The 24,502-nt window shown below is 37.4% G+C and overlaps 1 long non-coding RNA gene across 6 annotated transcripts; it reads left to right on the top strand.

Annotated features, from left to right (window-relative positions):
- The first annotated feature begins 1,718 nt into the window (after positions 1–1,718).
- On the top strand, positions 1,719–3,524 carry LOC145011881 (uncharacterized). Of its 6 annotated transcripts, none has more exons than XR_013664307.1 (5): positions 1,719–2,155; positions 2,267–2,591; positions 2,683–2,765; positions 3,131–3,181; positions 3,254–3,524. It is a non-coding gene; the product is annotated as an uncharacterized LOC145011881 (long non-coding RNA). The 6 variants fall into 6 exon arrangements; XR_013664305.1 differs by having other exon boundaries at positions 1,721–2,155; positions 2,267–2,595; XR_013664304.1 differs by having other exon boundaries at positions 1,724–2,155; positions 2,683–2,734.
- The last annotated feature ends 20,978 nt before the right edge of the window (positions 3,525–24,502 follow it).

The following is a 24,502-nucleotide window of genomic DNA, read 5'->3' on the forward strand; positions in this document are numbered from 1 at the left end:
ATGTATTGAGTAAAGTATTAAATATATGTTTATGTATAAAATGTTTGATATGTTGGATTAGTGTCTAAGCCCGTAATTATATTTGGTAAGTACTTGACCCGGTTGTGCATGGTCCTTTTGGGTTACCTTCACCAAAGCAATATGATAGGATGATTTATAAATAAAGAGTTTATTATGATTTATTAATCTATTCAAGGAGAAATCATAGAGTTTAATTAATATTAGACAATAATTAATTAATAATTAATGTTGTGGCTAAAAGAGATTAATTAAATAAAGGGGACTGGAACTGTCAGTTGTGTGATAGTTGGTTATTGGGTTATGGATCCTTATAGATCATAGGGTGGACGAAGTTAGGATATATGGACTCCTTGAATTCGTTCAAGCCTTACTCTAGAAGGATCATTGGACTGCTTAAGGCCTAAGTTATCCAGTTAGGGTTTCAAGTTGTAACCCTAGAAGCTCAAGTATTTAAAGATCCCAAGGCTATAGAAATGGGCTATCAAAAACCCTAACGAATTCCTAGAGTGTATTTTGTGCCTACAACCTCTCTCCAAATCATGCTCTTGATTCTTGGTGTTTGTAAGCCATTAGAAGAGTGACATTTGTGACTCTAAGCTCCAAGGATAACAAGATTCAAGCTTTCAAGAAGAGGTAATCATCTAGATTTATTTTGTTATATCAATTTTGAATTGTTTACTCTAGATCTAGGGTTTGCAAGTCTTGGAAGAAAAGCATGTTCATTAGAGAAACCAAGATCCACGCATTAGGGTTTGCATGTGCACATAGGAATGATCTTATGGCTCAAACCATCAGTGGTATGAAAGCATTGATTGGCTTCTCTTGAATTTGATGCTTTGTGTTTGATTCTTGCTTAAAAAATTCGTTTTTTGATCTCTGCCTGTTGAACTCGGCAAGTCCCATTGTGGACTCGACGAGTAGGATGAACTCAACGAGTCCATAAGGGGACTCGGCGAGTCGGAGCGTCAGACAGAGGGAATTTTGGGATTTCTTGTTGTTTTGCTTAAGGATACTTACCTAAATCGTCTTGGATTAATAAAATCAAATTTTCATTACCTTTTTGTTAATATCCTTAACAAAACAAAAGATAATTACCAATTATCTAAATGATAAATTTCTTATTTGATAATATTTGATTATTTGAATTTATTTGGTGAATTATCTTAATCTTGATTACGTCAAATTTAGATAATCATAAAACTAATTGTTTAATTTAAAATTATTTGATATTTGATCCTTGTGTTTTGAAAAGTTCAAAACTTGTCCTGAAGTTTGAAATTTAAATTTTGTGATTAAAATGTTTAATTTGAACAATTTAAATTTCAAACCCTAGAATTTTACAAGTTTAAAATTCGACCTTATACTTTATAATATTATAAGATTAATATATATATATATATATATATATATATATATATATATATATATATATATATATATATATATATATATATATATACCATCTTATAAAGGGTTTATAAATGTGGGTCCTTAACAATTTAAGACAATTGTCTTAAAACTCAAGGAAATCAGTTGTGGACCTTTGGATCCAAAATGAACTTTCGAGATTTAATTGTTGATCAACCAATAAAAATAAAGAGTTCTAATCTGTCTATATATCTTCATCACTCACACGGATTGCCAACCGGGCATGGTTACGCACCGTTGATAGCCTCTACAATCTAATGGATGATGTTCTAAGTGATACCAAGATAAACACAGTCTCACAACCATTATCCTTTCAAAATTAAAATTTGTTAATACGTTCCCCGTCCTCCACAACCCTAACCAAACTTGATCGTCGTCGCCACTATAACCAATCGAGACCTTCATTGCATCAGCCATGGTCCAAACATCAGCCACCATCACTGATGTCATAAGGTTCGCCATACCCATCGTCACCACCAATCCTCTATCTGTAAATCCTTAAAATCTCGCTGCTATAGTATTTAAGAGTTTATCGTTTAGGTTACTTGCCTTGATATTTGCTTACGTCAACATATTTTTTCATCCTATTTACACTTGTTAGCTAACATTTGGTGGTATTTCCTTTGTCACTTACAACGTGAATTGAAGGTCACCCTGAGAATTGCTTCCAAAAAAGGATATACAAGATTTTGACTGTTCTTGAGCGGTATCTCTCTCTCTCTCTCTCTCTCTCTCTCTCTCTCTCTCTCTCTCTCCTATAACGATGTGTTAATTTCTCCGTTTCTTATCTCTAATCTATTCTTATATTTGAGATTAGGTCTTGACCAACACGGGTAGATTTCCAGGTTCAAATTTTTTTTATCTCCACCGTCTCTTCCTATTCAACATTTTCAATCATTGTCGGCGTCAATACCAGTTGTCGACACACCCATACCTCCCCAATCTGGCGAAGCACCGCCACTTCTTCCACTACCTTCCACACAACGAGATCCTCTTTCCGTTCGTCGTTAGAAAAACCCTAGCCAAAGTTCCTCAAAAATTAGTGAAATCGATGGTCCCTATGATGTCTGCATCTGTTTCGGACTCCGACCTCCTACCTCCGGCATGGGATTACTTGTAATTGATGGCCTCTGTTTAAATCTGTGTGTATGTCGTTTTTTTTATTTGGATTTAGATATACTTATAATATTCTTTTTTTCTTCAAGTTTATGATTAAAGGTTTATTTTGAATAGGTTCTTGATTTGATCAATTTTATCACTTGGAAAAATTGGATTTGATTTCCAGGTATATGAAGTATTTAACTGGTGTTGAATAGGTACATAAACTATGAGGTTTTGAAATTGTGTGTCTGTAAGACCTATTAAACTATGTATGTATGGTGAAAAGTATTTGTATGATCTGTTTTTTTTGTGTATATGTTCCCCTGATGGTTGATGGGTATGTGTTTGAATGTTAGATATAGGTTTTATTTTGTTGTTTTTTCCTAAAATGATTTCTGAATATATATTTGTTTTGGGGCTGAAGATTACATTTGTGTTGTTTTGGATTTCGATTTTGATAGTCGTATTTTCTGATTTTTGTTGATATATTTTACATAATAATTTTTATTGATTTATTTTAGGAAAATTTTAAAGTTAATGGACTTGAATTTTTGTGTGTTTTTGATGAAATTATCTGCAGATGTATGTAGATCTTGTGATGAAGCATAAAGATAGTGGCTTGCTGTTATTGGTGAGTAACAACTTACGTCCATTTTAGTGTTAAATACAATGAATTACAACTTACTCATATTCTCTAATGTAGATGAAGAACTTGGTCATTTCTTGAGGGAACAGAACTACAAACACAACAAGCAAAACCCATTCTACATTTAGTCTTGGAAATTTAGGAATTGTTTAAAGCCAAGATCAGGTTAACCATAATTTTTTCTGAGTTGGAACTTTGTTCCTTTATTTGATATTTAGATTACTGTGTAGGAAGTTTTAAATTGGCTTTAATTTGTAATGATTTGTTAAAGGTTTTGGAAATCTTGAAATATTTATGAAATAAGGCTTCAAAATTGGCGCTATTTCAATTTTTAACATTTTATTATTATTTTTGTTCTATAAGTCCAAATGTATGATTAAATTTGTGTGTTTACATATAAATATATGTGTTTATATTTTTATTGTTTAAGATCTCTTATATGTTGTTTTATTTTTATTGTTTTCAGATCTAGATCTAAAAATTAATGATAAACACAAGGATTAAAAAGTTTCTCTCATAGTTTCTTTCTATATTAACGTTTATTTAATTCTGACCTGCCTTAGAAAATTGTACTGCTTAATTTATAGTGTCTGACTGCCTGAGGTTATAAATGATGTTCTTGACGGTTTTGCCCCTAGGTGGTTTTGGTGATGAGTTTCCACTTGCATGTTCATTGATATCTATAGTTGGATGTGATGTGTATGTTCAGTGCTTTAGATGGTGTTCCTTGATTGTACAATGCTATTTCTTGATTTGATTTATATTCATGTCTTTCTTCTGCCAATGGATGGCCTTAATTGTAATTAAACAAATGTTTTATTAAATAAATTTGATGTCTCACAACCATTCATTAATACAATTATACTTTTAGCTTTTAGCATTTATTTATTATGTTTTTTATGTCATATGTTGGTTTGTTTATTAGATGTTTTTTTAGTTTAGAAAACATTATGGTTTTATTGTTACAAACTCTATTAGACATGATAATATTTTATTTTTTTAGCTATGTGAACTATTGGTAATGGAAACCTGATAAACTATTTTTTAAATTCTTACATAATCAACCATGTTCTGTATTATTTGAAGTTAACAACCACAATGGAGATATGAGAGGTGCAAGTGGGTTAAAAGTTTTTAACAATAATTGAATAAAGGGTATTATTTTATTATTTTAGAACAGGGACTAAATTTGTATGAGCATTTTAAAGGAGAAATTTGTATGAGAATTTTAAAAGGAACAAGTTTCAAAAACAAAAATTATTGGGAATATTTTTTTTAAAATGATACAAGCTTCCTAAATTAAAATTCAATTTTACAATTTTTTTTTATTTGTTTTATTTGTACGTATTATGAAATCTGAATCGTTTATCTATAAATGTTATTTATTAATATTTACCTATTATTTTTTAATACTAATTTTTGGATAATTTTATATTTATCAATTTATACAATTGATTTTCATTTTGTCACCATGACAAATTAACAAAAATAATGCATATTTAACCCTACAAGATTTTAAATATTTGAAATGCTAAGTAAACCAACATTAAGTTACTTAATAATCGGCAACCATTGAGATGGATATGAGCTTCAACATTTTGCCGTAAATATTAATTCCAAAACATAAAATTCTAAACCATAGAACCCAAATCACAAATAAAACTTCTCGTAAAAACGGAATACAAATATGTATGAATCTTATTAATATATTTAGTGTTAAATGATATTAAAACATACATTGCATGATTTCATTATTATACAATCATCGAAAGAAAACTATTCTCTGTCCACCAAAAAAAATTGTTCTCTATAAAGAAATTAGCCATCACCTAATGTATTTTTATTTCAAAATAACACCATATTTTTACTTGTAACCCAAAGTAATAGACCTTTATTTTTATCTTTTAACAACCGGTCGAAAGAAAACTTAATCGCGGTTGGAAACTAATCCTCAAATGAAGTTGGCCAACAATGAAAACAAACTATTCATTCCTTACCAACCAAAAAATAGCATCCCAGAAAGCCCAAAGAAACTATTTTCCGTTAAAAGAAAACTAATCGTCATATGGAAACTATCTATTAAATGGAACAAGCTCTCGCCCCGCATCTACGTACTTAGCTACAAATTAATCACTGAAAGGAACTTTCGACACAAAACAAGCCGCCATAACACTAAAACACGAAAAGGAAACTAATCGCCGCATGAAAACTATTTACCGAAAGAAGCTATCTGGCGCCGCTGCATCGCGCGGGTATCCTACTACTATGTATATATATATATATATATATATATATATATATATATATATATATATATATATATATATATATATATATATATATATATATATAAAACTTAAAATGTTAGTCTTATCGTTAGTAGCCCTCATTCACGAAGCCGATCTATAAGGGCGGTATAAGGTTATGGCCTATAAAATGGCCATTTAATGGGTGTCCACTCTCACCCACCACTTCCTTGATTGGTGGAGGGTCGTTAGCCGAATGGGTAGGATAGGGCAACCTTTTCTCATTAATAAGTATAATGAATTATTAAGGTAACTAAACATTTTTACAAAATTCTCAATCTTAGTTACTTAAGGAAAAGTGAATTGATGTAATCCCATGAAATTACACTTTGTACGCTTTCTAAGAAGTTAGTGGAGCGTGTGTGGTTAACCGGAACACTAATTGGTTTCTAAGAAAAGGTGAAAAAGCGTGACTCATTGTTTGTCATAGTTCGATGGAGCATGTGTGGTTAATCGGCACATCGAATAGGTGATTGTAACAATGAGGGCACCATGTACATTAAGGGGCATGTCGAGATTTAAACATGCCATTGAAAGGCTCAATGAATCTCAAAAGAATCTAGGAGTTTTCAATACATTTAAAACTTAACCTTGTTTTCGTTTTTCATGATGGAGAATTAGTGAATCATCATTCACTTACCTTTAAATTATTTACTTGTTAGATTACGACATCCCTTTTCTAATTTGTAAATAATATTGTTGGATCCTAGCCCTAATTTCTCATTTGGGTGTTTAATTAGGGATTCATTTCTAATCAAATTTTGTTCTTTTCCTTTTCAGATGTCGAACATGAACAACAACAACGTTTCTGGCTCGAGTTCCTCCGACTCTTTCTCACTCATGACCTTGTGTGGCAGGGTGATGTTCGACGGAAACAATTTCAACGATTGGATCTGTAACATTAGAATGGTCAACCGTTATGAGGACAGAGAGTATGTCTTAGATAAGGAGTTGATGGAGATCGACATGAACACTGCTACTCCCGAAGAGATCGCTGCATTTGAGGCCCACAAGCGTGATGCCACGAAAGTCCATTGCATCATGTTAGCGACAATGACTTCCGAACTCCAAAAGTCCTATGAGGACATGTATCCCTATGAGATGCATCAAGGCTTGCTGGACCGGTACCATCAAAGTGCGAGGCAAAAGAGGTATGATATCATCATTTCGATGATCACTATCCGAGTGGAGAGTCCCTTACCGCACATCTACAAAAGATGCAGAGATATGTTGATCGTCTTCTCAAGTTGAATGTTAACTTTGATGAAGAGCTGGAGATTGACATTATCCTTCACTCTCTGCCTCCCTACTACAACCAGTTCCGCATGACCTACCATATGAATAAGGAAGAGGTCACCTTGAGTAAGCTTCAAGGCTTGTTGAGGACTGCTGAGAGCAATCTCAAGGATAAGTCTGTCGCATCAACTCCCACTCCAACCGCTGCCCTTGTTTTGGCCATTGGGCAAGGGAGGGTAAGAAGAGGAAGGCTCACTCAAAGAGGAACCACAAGGGTAAACCCCAAGATGGAACCTCTTCTAGTGGAACCAAAGTTGGTTCTGTTAAACCCAACTCTAACCCAAAGGAGGCAGAGTACCACCACAGCCAGACCTCAAAACTGTTGTCACACCCCAAAACCAAGAACGGCGGAAACGTTCTGGGGCGGAGGGCGTCATGTAAAGTATCACAACACAGTAAAAGTAAACAAGCAAACCACATCATCCATTGCATTAAATATATAATTTTAATACAAGTGTGTTCTTTACAATTATAGACACCAAAAATAATGTAAATCAACATAATAGAGTAGTCTTGGATGCGCTCCATCTTCTCAAAAGCTGGCATCGGTACCTGTCTACTGATGACCTGAGAATACAAGTTATTTTGAAAGAGTTTATCAGCATTAAGCTGGTAAGTTCATAAGTATTTTAGTGTCGGTATTTGTATCAAAACGTATGAACATAGTTATAAACAATAGTTGTAAACATTTGTGATAAAAGTATGTAAATGTTTGTACGTGTTTGTAAAAGGTTGAATCTCACATAAAAACCTATATTTTCTATTAAAAGTAGCCTTCTACCAAGGCATAACTGTTTTGTACGTTTGACTATTGTAAAAGTATGTAATTTTCCAAGTGTAACTATCATTATCAAAATATAGTTTATACATTATTGTTTGAGTGAAATAATCATTAAATGTATATAAAGGATAAATTACTATAGTACTGTAGTATTATAATGTAGGAACTACTATTGTACTATCTACCTTAAATTGGACCTATATTAAGGTATCATGTCATTTAGTTGTACCATACTATCGACTGGATAACAACGACAAATGAAAGGTCGTAAAAAGAAATGACGTTTGGCACCAGTAGACATGCAGGTCCGGCTGTAGCTAGCAGCAAGGTGTAGGATAGTCAATCCAATATATATCTATACGCAAACTCACGCTCTCCCTTCAAGAGAATTCTGGCGACAACTCGAGCCATGACATTTAAGGCATGCTCCGATACAGTGGATCACAATTTTGAAAAAGTATATATATATATATATATATATATATATATATATATATATATATATATATATGTAATGTACTGTTACTTGTTCTAGTATCGTTGTATGTGTTCTTCGTCTAGTATAGTTGTATATGTTCTTTGTATAGTATAGTTGTATATCTTCTCATAGTAATGTAATGTATATGTTCTCATAGTAATGTAAAGTATATGACTCATGAATGAACTGACTCATTGATCTGGAAATAGTATAAATGTAATCCTGTGTTACCCCTATGGTAACTCACTAATGATGTAACTGATACGCATGAATATAGAAGTACTTTTATGTCTATATATGCACATATGATGTATAATTAATACTGAAATGACCTTCGGACGGCTACCCGTCATCCCACCAGACCACATCCAAATCGAGGAAAAGGAAATAGGGCGGACGGCCTTCCTAAGCCTTTTAAACATTTCTTATATATCTATACATATATGGACATGCAACTTATAAGAAGTATAATAAAATTTAAATAAAAGTATTTGGTAAGAAAAGAGTTTGTAAAACATTTTGAAGTAAAACAGTTGATAAATAGTTTGAAACAGTGATAAAATCATTGGTTTTATAGTTATTAATCACATGTGGTTCATGTAATAACCATAAGTATTCAACTTGTATTCCCCCCCATAAAAGTATTTAAAATATTGAAAAGTATTTAAAATATTGAAAAGTATTTCAAAAGTTAATTAAAGGGGTATGAACTCACTTGTGGTGAGTGGATTGGATTGAAGTGCCGGGTTCGGTGCTAGGTGACAATTGGAGACTTGTACACACGCACGAGCCTAGTTATCATATAATGAACATATGTACAAATAATTAGCCTTGTTATAACTAATAATATGATTTGGGACAATCTAGAACCTGAAAACACTTTGTTTCAAGTGTTAAAGTTCACAAGGTTTGCATTCGAGTGCTAGTAGGGCATAACTAGGGTGTTTGGGGTGCAAGGGTAAACTCCTTGGGAGTTTACGGTCTAAATGACCTTTACCCTTGGAGTTTATGGCAGTAAACTCTAGGTTTTATGGTCTAAACTCCAAATATTGCAACCATGAGTTGTTTTGGAGTTTAACAAGTCCCTAGAAGCAACCTTGCTAAGTGGTTTAGCTCTTGGAATAGATTAAGGCTACAACACACCCACCTTGAGGTCTTTACGGCCTAAGGGTAATTTCCCTTGGGTTTACAACCGTAAACCCCTATGGGAAGTGGTATTTCCATTGTTTTAAGTCCTTAACACCACTAGGTAAAAGTCTAGGTTAGTTTTTAGGGCTAAGTAAGGAAGATGACCCATTTAAACAACCTTTTGGGTGTGTACGGCCTTGAGATATCCTTAGGCCATAAACACCTATATTTTGTGGTGTTTGGTGTTTTAAAATGCTTAAAAATATCAATGGAAGGTTTAGATATGTTAAGGTAAATCTAGGGCTTCAAACTAGGGCTTAAAATGGGACTTAAGCCAAATTTGAGGGACTTTATGGTGGTTACGGTCCAAGCATCTTCTTGGACCGTGAACACCTCAAACCTAGTGTTCTTGGCTGATTTCCTTGGTGTTTGTTTGATATACTAGCTTACAAGCACTTAAGGATGAGAGTACTTACTATAATGGTGCTTGATTCGAGCTAAAAGGGCCAAGAACACTTAGTGTGTGTTCTTGGTGTTTTGGAAATCTAATCAAAATACACAAATAAATGGATGAATAGGTGTATAAACACTAGATTAAGTGTTTTACTAACTTGAAGATCGGAGTTTTGGAATTAAAGGTTGGATGATAGTTGAGAGGGTTTTTGGGAGTTTACTCTTTTCACTTTTTGGGGAGTAAACACAAATGGCTAGTTCTTGGGGAGTAAACTCATACATAGAAATGAGTTTACGGTTTTTGAGTGATTTTCAAACCCAAAACATAAAAGTTTAGCCGGGTGATCCTAATACGGGAAGTGTTTGCGGTTTTCAAAATAAAAACCCGAGACGACACTTTCTTTTACCCATTCGTTTAAAATTAATAAAATAATTAAACGAACTTTATATTTCTTAAAAATAAGAAATAATGATATTAAATCACGATACGAAGGGGTTGACTTTTAAGGTTTGACCAAAAGGAAATTTCGGGTTGTCACATCATCCCCCTGTTACGGGAATTTCGTCCCGAAATTAAAGTCTAAACAAATAAGATAGTTACACATAACTAAGCAAAAAGATGAGGATATTTCAGTTTCATCTGATCCTCACGCTCCCACGTGTATTCCGGTCCTCGCTTGGCGTTCCAGCGGACCTTCACAATCGGGATGCGGCTTTGCTTCGTCTTCTTGACTTCTCGGTCCATGACCTCTACTAATTCTTCCACGAAGTTGAGGCTCTCGGTTATCTTGATCTCGTCGAGTGGGATTACAAGAGTCTCGTCATACATACACTTTTTCAAGTTAGATACTTGGAATGTAGAATGTACGTTACGAAGTTCGTCGGGTAGGTTGAGTTTGTAAACCACGGGGCCGATCCTTGTGAGGATCTCGAAGGGTCCTATATATCTCGGATTAAGCTTCCCACGCTTACCGAAGCGTATTAATCCCTTCCACGGTGAGACTATGAGAAGGACTCGGTCTCCCACTTGAAATTCCAAAGGTTTCCTTCTCTTATCCGCATAGCTCTTCTGTCGGTCTCTAGAGGCTTTCAATCGTTCACGAATTTGAACGATCTTCTCTGTTGTTTCTCGAATGATCTACGGACCCGTGAGGGTGATTTCGGGAACTCGTCCCTTAGCTAACTGGGTATCACCCACATCAGCCCAGCACAGAGGGGATCTGCACTTTCGGCCGTAGAGGGCCTCGAATGGTGCTGCCTTTATGCTCGTGTGATAACTGTTGTTGTAGGAAAATTCGACGAGGGGTAAATGGGTATCCCACGCTTTTCCAAAGTCAATTACACAAGCACGCAACATATCTTCTAAGGTTTGGATTGTTCTCTCACTTTGTCCGTCGGTCTGTGGATGGTAGGCTGTGCTCATGTCTAGCCTTGTTCCCATGTAGTGTTGTAGCGATTGCCAGAATCTGGAGGTGAATCTACCATCTCTGTCGGAGATAATGGATATAGGTTCACCGTGTAATCGTACGATCTCCCTAATGTATTTTCTCGTAAGCTTCTCCATCTTGTCAGTCTCTTTGATAGGCAGGAAGTGTGCAGATTTGGTCAATCTATCGACGATGACCCATACGGTGTCAAGTCCACCCATTGTCTTAGGCAACTTGGTTATGAAATTCATAGTGATCCGCTCCCACTTCCATTATGGAATCTCTGGTTGTTGCAGTAGACCGGAGGGCTTCTGGTATTCGACCTTGACCTTTGTGCATGTAAGGCATTTACTTACGAAGGTAGCAATTTTTGCTTTCATATTTGGTCACCAGTATAGCTTTTTAAGATCTAGATACATCTTATATGAACCTGGGTGGACGGAATACCGAGTGTTGTGCGCCTCGATGATGACTAAATCTCGGAAACCACCATGTTTCGGGGTCCAGATTCGGTCCATGAAATATAAAGCTCCGCCACCCTTGGCCTCTAAATTTTTATCCATTCCTCTGAGGGATTCACTCGTCACGTTTTCAGGTTTCATAGCTTCAAGCTGGGCCGCCTGAATTTGCGTAGACAAATGTGAATGGATAGTCATTGTCAATGACTTGACTCTTCGACAAGAATATTCCTTCCGACTTAGGGCGTCTACTACTACGTTGGCTTTACCCGGATGATAACAAATATCGCATTCGTAGTCACTGAGTAGCTCGACCCACCGCCGTTGTCTCATGTTGAGCTCTTTCTGGTCGAATATGTGTTGTAAACTTTTGTGGTCGGTAAAGATAGTGCTTTTCGTCCCGTACAAGTAATGTCTCCAGATCTTCAGAGCAAACACCACTGCTCCTAGTTCAATATCGTGGGTCATGTAGTTAACTTCGTGTGTCTTCAACTGTCTGGAGGCGTAGGCGATGACCTTACCTCGCTGCATCAGAACACACCCGAAACCTTGGCTCGATGCATCGCAATAGACTACGAAGTATTCTATCCCTTCGGGGAGAGATAGTATTGGTGCGGTGCACAAGGCTCGCTTGAGCGTTTGGAATGCTCTTTCTTGTTTCTCTTCCCAGTCAAAGGCCATGCCTTTTTGGGTCAGGGTTTTAAGAGGTTTCGCTATTCAGGAGAAGTTCTATATGAATCTGCGGTAGTAGCCAGCGAGGCCTAGAAATTGACGAATTTCAGTAGGCGTCTTCGATGCTGACCAGTTCTCAATGGCTTTAATTTTGGATGGGTCCACGTGGATTCCCTCTTCGCTTACCACGTGTCCTAAGAATTCGACTCTTCGGATCCAAAATTCACATTTCGAGAACTTTGCGTAGAGTTTCTCCGTTCGTAAAGTTCCTAAAACTTGTCGCAGGTGATCGCCATGCTCTTCCTTACTTCGGTAGTGGATCGGGATGTCGTCAATGACAACAATGACGAACTGATCCAAGTACGGTCGGCATACTCTGTTCATCAGGTCCATGAAAACTGCGGGCGCATTGGTCAATCCGAATGGCATCACCACGAACTCGTAGTGTCCCTAACGACTTTGGAAGGCTGTCCTTGGAACGTCCTCCTCTAGTACTCGTAACTGGTGATATCCAGATCTCGGATCAATTTTGGAGAAGTAACTCGCCCCTTGCAGTTGGTCAAATAGATCGTCTATGCGCGGCAGAGGGTATCGATTCTTGACCGTCAGTTTGTTGAGTTCCCTGTAGTCGATACACATACGGAATAATCCGTCTTTCTTCTTAACAAACAAAACTGGTGCTCGCCAAGGTCAGAATCTTGGTCTTATGAAGCCCTTGCTGAGCAGTTCGTTAAGTTGACAAGATAGTTCCTGCATCTCTGCTGGTGCTAATCGGTAGGGCGACTTGGCTATTGGGACAGCTCCTGGGACTAAGTCGATTCTGAACTCGACCTGTCGTTGCGGAGGTAATCCTGGTAGCTCTTCTGGGAAAATTTCAGGGAAGTCGCTCACTACTGGAATGTTCTTTAGTTCTTTCGTTTCGAGGTTCGTGTCGACAATGTGAGCAAGGAATGCATGGTATTCTTTATGCAGATATTTCTGTGCTTGAATGCTTGATATAATACGGAGACTCGCACCGGGTTTGTCGTCGTAGACGATAAGAGTTTTGATAGACAGGAGGTTTAGACGGACTGCTTTCTCGAAGCACATGATGTCGGCGCGATGAAGGCTCAACCAATCCATGCCGATGATAACGTCGAAGCTTTTAATCGAGACCGGCATAAGGTCGATTGGGAATGAATGGTTATCTAGAGTTAGGGTACATCCTAAGTATATGCTATTGGTGTTTTCTGTTTTTCCATTAGCCATTTCTACTGTGAGTTGTTCTTTAAGTGCATGTGGTTGTTGTTAAAGCATGCGGGCAAAAGTTATGGTTCACGACGCTTCGCTCCGCTCCACTATCGAACATAATGCATGCATAGGAGTTATCGAGGAGGAACGTACCAGTTACCTCCATCGGGTCAGCAACTGCTTCCCCATGGCCTATTGCCAGTACCCTCCCTGCTCCGCCAGCATTCTTCGCTTTGGGGCAGTCCCTCTTATAGTGGCCTGTTTCACCACATCCATAGCAGGTCGAGCTCGTGCCAGAGCCGGGGACTTGGGTGATCGGCCTTGCCAGGGATTTACAGAAACGGACGGTGTGTCCTTTCCTGTTGTAGTTAGAGCACTGCATTTCACGGAAGGGGCCGTTGTGGTGAAAGTTGCTTTTGTTGCACTTGGGCAAACTTCCAGCATACTGCCTCACAGGAGCAGTATCAACAGCAGGGGTTATCGCGACATGAACAGCCACAACTTGCTGCTTTTTAGCAGCTCGATGATTCTTCTTGTCTTCCCAAAACTTCCGCTTAGTGTCAGCGGGTTTGGAGGGTTCCGGGATGGCTAGGGTTGTTGTTGTTGCTGGGGTTTTGACTCCATGGTCAATGAGTCATTGTGCCAGTCACTTGGCACTGTCGAAGGTAGCGGGGTTTGATGATAGGACATTCCCCTGATACGGAGGCACTAGCCCCCATATGTACCTTTCGATCTTTTTCCCTTCAGTGGGAACCATATTGGGGAAGAGGGCCACCAGTTCGCTGAATCTGGCGGTATAAGCGACAATGTTGGTGCCCTTCATGGTCAGGCTCCAAAGCTCCTGCTCTAATTTCTGGATTTCGCCCCTTGGGCAGTATTCCTCAATCATGAGGTCTTTCATCATTTCCCAGCCTATGTCATTGGCTACGACGAGGATTAGAGCTTTAACGTGGCCGTTCCACCACGTCAGGGCCTTTCCTTCAAAGGTGCATGCGTGACTTTGCTCGCAACAGGGCATGAAAAAATTTCGAAGACTGATTCAGTCTTCTCGAACCATTGCGAGAGGGCAATGACTCCACCGGTGCCATGGAAGGACTTCGGCCTGCAGTTGGTGAAATCCTTGTAAGAGCACTCTCTCGAGCGCACAGGAGTTTCCACCGGAATAGAGTTAACAGGTGTTCCACCTCTGCTGGCATCAGTAGATTGATATTGTGCCATGGGAGTTGCCACTGCTGCAGCTATGGCAGCATTTAGGGCTGCTGTATCGATGACCGGAGGTGGAGGAGGCGGTGGAGGTGTAGGGTTATTTCGGGGAGATTTGTGAGGAGGCAACTTTCAGCTATAAGTTTATAAAGATAAGCAAAGTGGTAAGAATCAATTTGTAAGTAAGGTGAGAGTGACACATGGACTAACTAACCATAGCCCAACAGTTGAATGAGTGTTTGAGATCATAACAAGGAAGATTAGTAGGAAAACAAGAGTGTAAAGATTTTTCCCACAGATTAGATAGATGTCAATAATACTAGTATTACCGATGTAATAAGTTCAGGGAAAATCGACCTAACACTAGGTCTTACATCATACCAGACGGAAAAGTTTGACAGTCCTTAGATTCCTAATTAGAGTATTGAAATTTAGGAATATTTTTTACAGACAAGTGCTAGTTAGAGCACACATGTTAAAGGCTAATCCTTAACTCAAAAGATAAAGATGTACTGGACATCTTCTAACGGCGATGAGTATTCCTAGGGAGAACCCTGAGGTCTCTCATTTGCCGGATCACCTCTTGAAGGTGTCGTTCATGATCCCTTTGATGAGCTCGAAGTTCCTTGACTTCTGCTTGAGAGGCAACCAGATGTTGCTGCAGGGTTTCATCGGTTCTCCGGGTCCGTTCCATGTCTTCTTCGAGACGACGGATGCGGACTGTGTTGACACCAGAGTTAGCATCAATCTCCATGACCCGGTCGATGGCCGCTCAACCTTGTTCATCATTGCGAGCTATTCTGCGGATCATGACGGGCAGAGCTCGATCCGCAGAGCCACCATCGCTAACGTGGTAAAAGGTTCGGTCCCTAAAGTAAGGTAAGGGTTGACCATGTTCGTCACTCCAGCGATTCAAGTTGTTTACCCACAAGGGAGTGGGACCTGGAAAAGCTGGTCGAGGGTTGTTGTTTGGGGCTTGACCTACTGGAGGTAGGTTGTTGACTTCGGGCTCCGAGTCAGATCCATCCGAGAAGCCTTCTGCTTGATGATCATCCAACGAGATTTGATTCTCATCATCGGACTCTGCTTTGAGCCATCCTGCATTACCTTTATTCGGAAAGTACGGGTCGCCATGGTGGAATCCAACCATTTAGATCTACGCGAGAAGAGAGGTATAAGAATGTAGTATATAAGTAGCTCGTAGTAGTACAAAATACTCCTATAGTATTTTAGGCTTTACTGATCTATGTGTGGTATTGTTGGTAAGTTTTTAGACTTGTTAACATATCACAACCATTCTAGGGCATATGCTAATTACTCCTCGGACCAGCATAGTTGATCAGACTATACCATTCCCAGGACTGACCATACATCCCCGAGCTTACCTGTGATATTTAACAATCGTAATACTCTTATTCTTGTCGTTGTGACACTGGTTTTAGTATGAATGCAGACTAGTGTACTTAATTAAATATTTTAGTATTTAATGTATAGACTCTTCGTCAGAGTGTTTTAATCCCAAATGGCTTTATAGTTAGTATATCTTTTATGAGTTGATGTACTTAATTCACTATAAACAATGCTCTTATACCAATCTGTCACACCCCAAAACCAAGAACGGCGGAAACGTTCTGGGGCGGAGGACGTCATGTAAAGTATCACAACACAGTAAAAGTAAACAAGCAAACAGGATCATACATTGCATTAAATATATAATTTTAATACAAGTGTGTTCTTTACAATTATAGACACCAAAAACAATGTAAATCAAAATAATAAGAGGAGTCTTGGATGCGCTCCATCTTCTCAAAAGCTGGCATCGGTACCTGTCTACTGATGACCTGAGAATACAAGTTATTTTGAAAGAGTTTATCAGCATTAAGCTGGTAAGTTCATAAGTATTTTAGTGTCAGTATTTGTATCAAAACGTTTGAACATAGTTATAAGCAATAGTTGTAAACATTTGTGATAAAAGTATGTAAATGTTTGTACGTGTTTGTAAAAGATTGAATCTCACAGAAAAACCTATATTTTCTATTAAAAGTAGCCTTCTACCAAGGCATAACTGTTTTGTACGTTTGACTATTGTAAAAGTATGTAATTTTCCAAGTGTAACTATCATTATCAAAATATAGTTTATACATTATTGTTTGAGTGAAATAATCACTAAATCTATATGAAGGATAAATTACTGTAGTACTGTAGTATTATAATGTAGGAACTACTATTGTACTGTCTACCTTAAATTGGATGCATATTAAGGTATCATGTCATTTAGTTGTACCATACTATCGACTGGATAACAACGACAAATGAAAGGTCGTAAAAAGAAATGACGTTTGGCACCCGCAGACCTGCAGGTCCGGCTGTAGATAGCAACAAGGTGTAGGATAGTCAATCTAGTATAGATCTATACACAAACTCACGCTCTCCCTTCAAGAGAATTCTGGCTACAACTCAGGCCATGATTTAAGGCATCCTCCGATACAGTGGATCATAATTTTGTAAAAGTATATATATATATATATATATATATATATATGTAATGTACTGTTACTTGTTCTAGTATCGTTGTATGTGTTCTTCGTCTAGTATAGTTGTATATGTTCTTTGTCTAGTATAGTTGTATATGTTCTCATAGTAATGTAAAGTATATGTTCTCATAGTAATGTAAAGTATATGACTCATGAATGAACTGACTCATTGATCTGGCAATAGTATAAATGTAATCTTGTGTTATCCCTATGGTAACTCACTAATGATGTAACTGATGCGCATGAATATAGAAGTACTTTTATGTCTATATATGCACATATTATCTATAATTAATACTGAAACGACCTTCGGACGGCTACCCATCATCCCACCAGACCACATCCAAATCGAGCAAAAGGAAATAGGGCGGACGGCCTTCCTAAGCCTTTTAAACATTTCTTATATATCTATACATATATGGACATGCAATTTATAAGAAGTATAATAAAATTTAAATAAAAGTATTTGGTAAGAAAAGAGTTTGTGAAACATTTTGAAGTAAAACAGTTGATAAATAGTTTGAAACAGTGATAAAATCATTGGTTTTATAGTTATTAATCACATGTGGTTGATGTAATAACCATAATTATTCAACTTGTATTCCCCCCACCCACCATAAAAGTATTTAAAATATTGAAAAGTATTTCAAAGGTTAATTAAAGGGGTATGAACTCACTTGTGGTGAGTGGATTGGACTGATGTGCCGGGTTCGGTGCTAGGTGACAATTGGAGACTTGTACACACGCGCGAGCCTAGTTATCATATAATGAACATATGTATAACTAATAAGCCTTATTATAACTAATAATATGAGTTGGGACACTCTAGAACCTGAAAACACTTTGTTTCAAGTGTTTAAGTTCACAAGGTTTGCATCTGAGTGCTAGTAGGGCATAACTAGGGTGTTTGGGGTCCAAGGGTAAACTCCTTGGGAGTTTATGGTCTAAATGACCTTTACCCTTGGATTTTGTGGCAGTAAAGTCCAGGGTTTATGGTCTAAACTCCAAATATTGCAACCATGAGTTGTTTTTGAGTTTAACAAGTCCCTAGAAGAAACCTTGCTAAGTGGTTTAGCTCTTGGAATGGATTTCGGCTACAAAACACCCACCTTGAGGTGTTTACGGCCTAAGGGTAATTTCCCTTGGGCTTACTACCGTAAACCCCTATGGGAAGTGGTATTTCCATTGTTTTAAGTCCTTAACACCACTAGGTAAAAGTCTAGGTTAGTTTTTAGGGCTAGGTAAGGAAGATGACCCATTTAAACAACCTTTTGGGTGTTTACGGCCTTGAGATATCCTTAGGCCGTAAACACCTATATTTTGTGGTGTTTGATGTTTTAAAATGCTTAAACATATCAATGGAAGGTTTAGATATGTTAAGGTAAGTTTAGGGCTTCAAACTAGGGCTTAAAATGGGACTTAAGCCAAATTTGAGGGACTTTATGGTGGTTACGGTCCAAGCGTCTTCTTGGACCGTGAACACCTCAAACCTGGTGTTCTTGGATGATTTCCTTGGTGTTTGTTTGATATACTAGCTTACAAGCACTTAAGGATGAGAGTACTTACTATAATGGTGCTTGATTCGAGCTAAAAGGGCCAAGAACACTTAGTGTGTGTTCTTGGTGTTCTTGGTGTTTTGGAAATCTAATCAAAATACACAAATAAATGGATGAATAGGTGTACAAACACTAGATTAAGTGTTTTACTAACTTGAAATTGTTAGAACACTTACAAGATCAGAGTTGTGGAATTAAAGGTTGGATGATAGTTGAGAGGGTTTTTGGGAGTTTACTCTTTTTACTTTTTGGGGAGTAAACACAAATGGCTAGTTCATGGGGAGTAAACTCATACACAGATACGAGTTTACGGTTTTTGGGTGATTTTCAAAACCAAAACATAAAAGTTTAGCCGGGTGATCCTAGTACGGGAAGTGTTTGCGGTTTTCAAAATAAAAACCCGAGACGACACTTTCTTTTACCCGTTCGTTTAAAAATAATAAAATAATTAAACAAACTTTATATTTCTTAAAAATAAGAAATAATGATATTAAATCATGATACGAAGGGGTTGACTTTTAAGGTTTGACCAAAAGGAAATTTCGGGTTGTCACAATTGTGATGCTTGTAGATAACTTAGGAAATGATGTGTTGTGTGTTGATTTATCCAATGGTTTGGATAAAGCATGCTTGTGTCATTATTGTCTTGGATATGTCAACAAGAAACTCATAGCTCAACTCCAAAAGGATGGAGTGTTGTAGTTATTCGACCTTAGGGACGATGACATGTGCGAGTCTTGTTTACTTGGAAAGATGACCAAGTCACCCTTCACTGACACTTGTGAGAGGGGTGAGGGTCTATTGGATCTCATACACACCGATGTGTGTGGGCCCTTTAGATCAACCACAAGGGATGCGATTTGCTTCTACGTGACTTTTATCGATGACTATAGTAGATATGGGTATATCTACTTAATAAAGAACAAGTCAGAAACCTTTGAAAAGTTCAAAGAGTTTAAACAAGACGTGGAGAATCATTTGGGCAGGAAAATCAAGATGCTTCAATCCGATCGAGGAGGAGAGTACCTAAGTCTTGAATTCCACGACTATCTTAAGGAATGTGGAATCATTTCGCAATTGACACCACCTAGGACACCGCAGTTGAATGGTGTGGCTGAGAGGCGTAATCGAACCTTGCTGGAAATGGTTCGTTCCATGATGAGTATTGCTTCACTACCTATCTCATTTTGGGGGTATGCCTTAGAGACTGCCACCCATATCTTTAACTTAGTCCCTACAAAGAAGGTTGCCAAAACACCTCACGAGATGTGGATAGGGAAGGCTCCCTCGTTGGCACATATAAAGTTTTGGGGTTGCGAAGCTTTTGTAAGATGAGCGACTCACGACAAGCTCGAATCTCGTAGTGAGCGATGTATTTTCATTGGCTACCCGCAGAAATCCTTGGATATCTATTCTATAGACCGAGTGACAATATTGTCTTTGTTGCGAGGAGAGGAGTTTTCTGAGAGCGAGAACTCATAAGCCAAGGGGAGAGTGGGAGGAAAATTGATCTTGAAGAGATTCAAGAGTCGAGCGATGAAGGAACCTCTAACACTGGCATTCAACCCGAGGAGGAAACTCCGGTTGAGCTGATTGAGGAGTCATTACCTCTTAGATGTTCTGAAAAAATTACAGTTCAACCCTAGTTATATGGTTTTCATATTACTACACAAGGGGACACATATATTACTGATAGTACACTAATAAATTTGGATGAACCTAACAGCTCTAAGGAAGCCATGGCAGGCCCGGAGTCTGCAAAATGGAAAGAGGCAGTGGACAGCGAAATTGAGTCCATGTATGACAACCAAGTTTGAAATTTGGTTGACTATGTGCCTGAACGTAAGACGGTTGGGTGCAAGTGGATCTTCAAGAAGAAGACCGACGTGGATGAGAATGTGCACACATATAAGGCGCGATTGGTCACGAAGGGTTTCACTTAAACTCCCGCAATTGACTATGATGAAACCTTCTCACCGGTTGCCAAGATAAAATCTATTAGTGTAACGCTGGCCATTGCTGCATTTCATGATTATGAAATATAACAAATGGATTTCAAAACCACTTTCCTTAATGGGAAGTTGGTTGAGGATGTTTACATGGCTCGGCCAGAGGGTTTTGTTAATGCGAAGAATCCTAATAGGGTGTGCAAGCTTGAGAAGTCAATTTATGGACTTAAGCAAGCATCTTGCAGATGGAATCTTTGCTTCGATGAGAAAGTCAAAGAAGTTGGGTTTCTGCGAAGCGAGGATGAATCATGTGTATATGTCAAATCCAGTGGGAGTATAGTTAGGTTCCTCATAATGTATGTTAATGACATACTACTCACAGGAAATGACATCCCAATACTGCAGGAGGTTAAGTCCTGGCTCGGGAAGTGCTTTGCTATGAAGGACCTCGAAGAGGCTTCCTACATTTTGGGAATAAGGATAGTGAGAGACAGAAGTAAAAGAGTAATAAGACTTAGTCAGAATACTTACTTGGATATGGTACTAAAACGTTTTAGTATGCAGAATTCAAAGAAGGGAGAGTTATCGATCCAAAGTAATGCCAATTTGAGTAAGACTCAATGCTCGAGTACCGAAGTCGACACATCAGAAATGAGCTGAGTACTATACGCTTCCGCAATTGGCTCGATTCTGTATGCTATGACTTATACTCGCCCTGATGTAGCCTTGGCTTTGAGCATGGTCAGCAGATATCAGGGGAACCCTATCAAAGCACATTGGACCGTAGTAAAAAACATTCTTAAGCACCTTCAGAGGACCAAGGAATGGTTTCTAGTCCTCAGTGGGAGTGATGACTTAAAGGTGCGAGGGTATAGTGACGCCAGTTTTCAGACCGACAGAGACAACTACCGTTCGGAGTCGGGCTTCGTCTTTACCCTTAATGGGGGAGCAGTGACTTCGAAAAGTTCCAAGAAGGAGACAGTAGATGATTCAACGTGTGAATCAGAGTACATTGCAGCGAGTGAAGCATCAAAGGAGGCGATATGGTTGAAGAACTTCATTGGGGACCTTGGAGTTGTGCTAGCCATAAAGGTGTTGGATTAATGTCTAAGTCCATAACTATTTTTGGTATGTACTTTACCCGCTCGGCATGGTCCATTTGGGTTGCACTTCACCGACACAATTTATATGGATAGTCTTTTGAGATTAGTATATTTATGATTTATATTAGTATATTATAAGTTCTAATATATTAATAAGGAATCATATTATTTAATTAGTATTTATCAAGACTTAATTTAGAATTAATTAAGTGATCAAAATGAACTAATTAGATATGGACTCTTATATATATGGAATGAGCCAAGTTCATTTAGGTTGGGATAAGCTTTCATGGATAGTCCATGGAGTCTTTAACCCATGGATCATATGAAATGAAAGGTCATGGGTTTAACCCTAGTCTCCATACTTTATAAAGATGTCCTTGGTTGGTGAAATTAGCACTAGTGTGGGTACACTATGAAGGGCTAGCCGATTTCACTAGAAAGAACCAAGTATCCATATTCTCTAAAGTCTTCCAAGCTGTTTTGGTGATTTGTGATTCCACTTGAGGCTTCCACACTATTGGGGCTAAGCTCTTAAAGCTTGAAGACATCAAGCTACATCAAAAGGTATGTCATCTAACTAGTACTTTGTAGTATAAGAACTTCATAATATGCTAGTTAGGATTAAAGCCTTGGAAAGATCTTACTTGCATGTATAATAGAGAAAAACATAGATCCAAGGTTTATAGGGTTGCATGTACACCATAGGAGTGTTAGAATGCTCAAAACCCAACAGTGGTATCAGAGCCACGGGTTGTTTTCTGTTATATTGATGCAAATTTTTTATTTTCAAAGTTGAAAAAAAAGGAAAAAAACATGAAGTTTGTCAAATTTTAAGATAATTACTTGTTCTTGTGAAAAACTAATTATTTGTAAAATTTGCATAAGTTGCTATATGAGTTGAATTAGGTCAAATTTAGTAAAAGATAGAATGATATGATTATTTTATTAGTTTTAAAAGTTTGATCTAAAGATTTTTATTTTTTGAAACCTCCATAAGTTATGGATATGAAAAGGTTTTTTAAAAAACTGATTCAAAGTTTTTATGGAGTTACAAAATTTGGTGTTAATGTTTTGAAGAATTCCATAACTTAAGAATAAGTTATGGATCACCAAAAGTTTTTTGTGTTACCTTGTTTTATGAGTGAATTTAGATTAATGAAAAAAATTATGTGATAGTTGGTTTTAATCCAAATTAATCCAAAAGAAGTTCATAAAATGTGTTTATGTAACTTGAAAGTCACATTTATGAATCTTAAAACTCATAAAAGTTAACATAGGTTACAAAAATGAAGAGACTTGTTTTCATTGAATGCTTTGATGACTCCATAACTTGTCCTCAAGTTATGGAGGTTCAAGAGTCACTTCATTAAATCATTAAAATGTGTAACCTTAATTAATTCCATATGTTACAAATAAAGAAAAAGTTACATTCTTTTATTAGTTTAAAGTCTTCCATAACGTGTCCTCAATTTATGGAACTTGAAGAGTTTTTGGATTAAAACTAATTTAAACACATAAGTTATGGAATTAATTAGTTTTGAATATTTTCAAAACATGCCCTCAAGTTTTGGAATTTGAAAAGTTTTCTCTTATGAATACTTTAATTCCAAGTTAGCCCTTTAGAATTTTAAAAGTTAAAATTCAACCCTTATACTTTATAATATTATAAGTTAATAATATTTATATATATGTATAAGAGTAAAGTCAGTCTTACTGTTAGTAGGCCTCATTCACGAAGCCGGTCTATAAGGGGGTATAAGGTTACTTCCTATAAAATAGCAGTTTAATGGGTGTCCACTCTCACCCACCGCTTCCTTGACTGGTGGAGGGTCGTTAGCCGAACGGGTTTGACAGGACTAGAATTCTCCCTTCATTAACAGTATTAATGATAAATACTAAGTAACTAAACTGTTAATAATACCCAATCTTAGTTACTTAGGAAAATGTGAATAAGGTGCTAATCCATGAAATTACACTTTGCACTTTGTTTAAGTCGGTTAGTGGAGCGTGTGTTGTTAACTGGCATACTAACTCGTATTTAACAAGGTAGGCAAAGGGTAACTTAATGTTTATCATAGTATCGATGGAGCGTGTGTGGTTAACCGACACATCGATTGAGGGGTAAACACTTAAGGGTACCAAGTAATTTGCATGGTTACTTCACACCTTGTTTTGTGATCCTCGGAATCCCAGTCACAAAACCTGAAGGGCACACTGGAGATTGAAACATGCCATTGAACAGTTCAATGAATCTTAACAGATCTAGGAGTTTCAAATCCAATTAAAACCTAATAATACATTTTGTTTATCTTGGTGGAAATTGGTGAATCGTCATTCATCTACCTTCAAATATTTTATAGCTTGGATTACGGCATCACTCTTCTAAGTTATAAAATAGTTTGTTGGGTCCTAGCCTTAATATTTCATATTGGGTGTCATATTAAGGACTTTAGATCAACTATCTTGAATATCTCCCAAGAGATGTCTAGTTTAGACATCTGTGATCTTCCCAAATCTCTTGTAACAAGGTTTCCTAAATGAAGATGATGTCCTTTGGAAATCATACTTCTTTAACCTCCTCAAATTATTCTCCCTAACCCACAAGTTCAAGGTCACTCAAGACCTACTGGCAAGGCAAGGTCTAGGTGTGATCACTTCTTGGAGATGTAGTCACACATTGACAAGATGGGAGAGTTAGGTGTCAAAGTCTTGAGAAAGTTGGTGGTTCA

Source organism: Lactuca saligna, chromosome 8, assembly GCF_052625555.1.
Source record: "Lactuca saligna cultivar CGN05327 chromosome 8, ASM5262555v1, whole genome shotgun sequence".
NCBI classification, from domain to species: domain Eukaryota; kingdom Viridiplantae; phylum Streptophyta; class Magnoliopsida; order Asterales; family Asteraceae; genus Lactuca; species Lactuca saligna.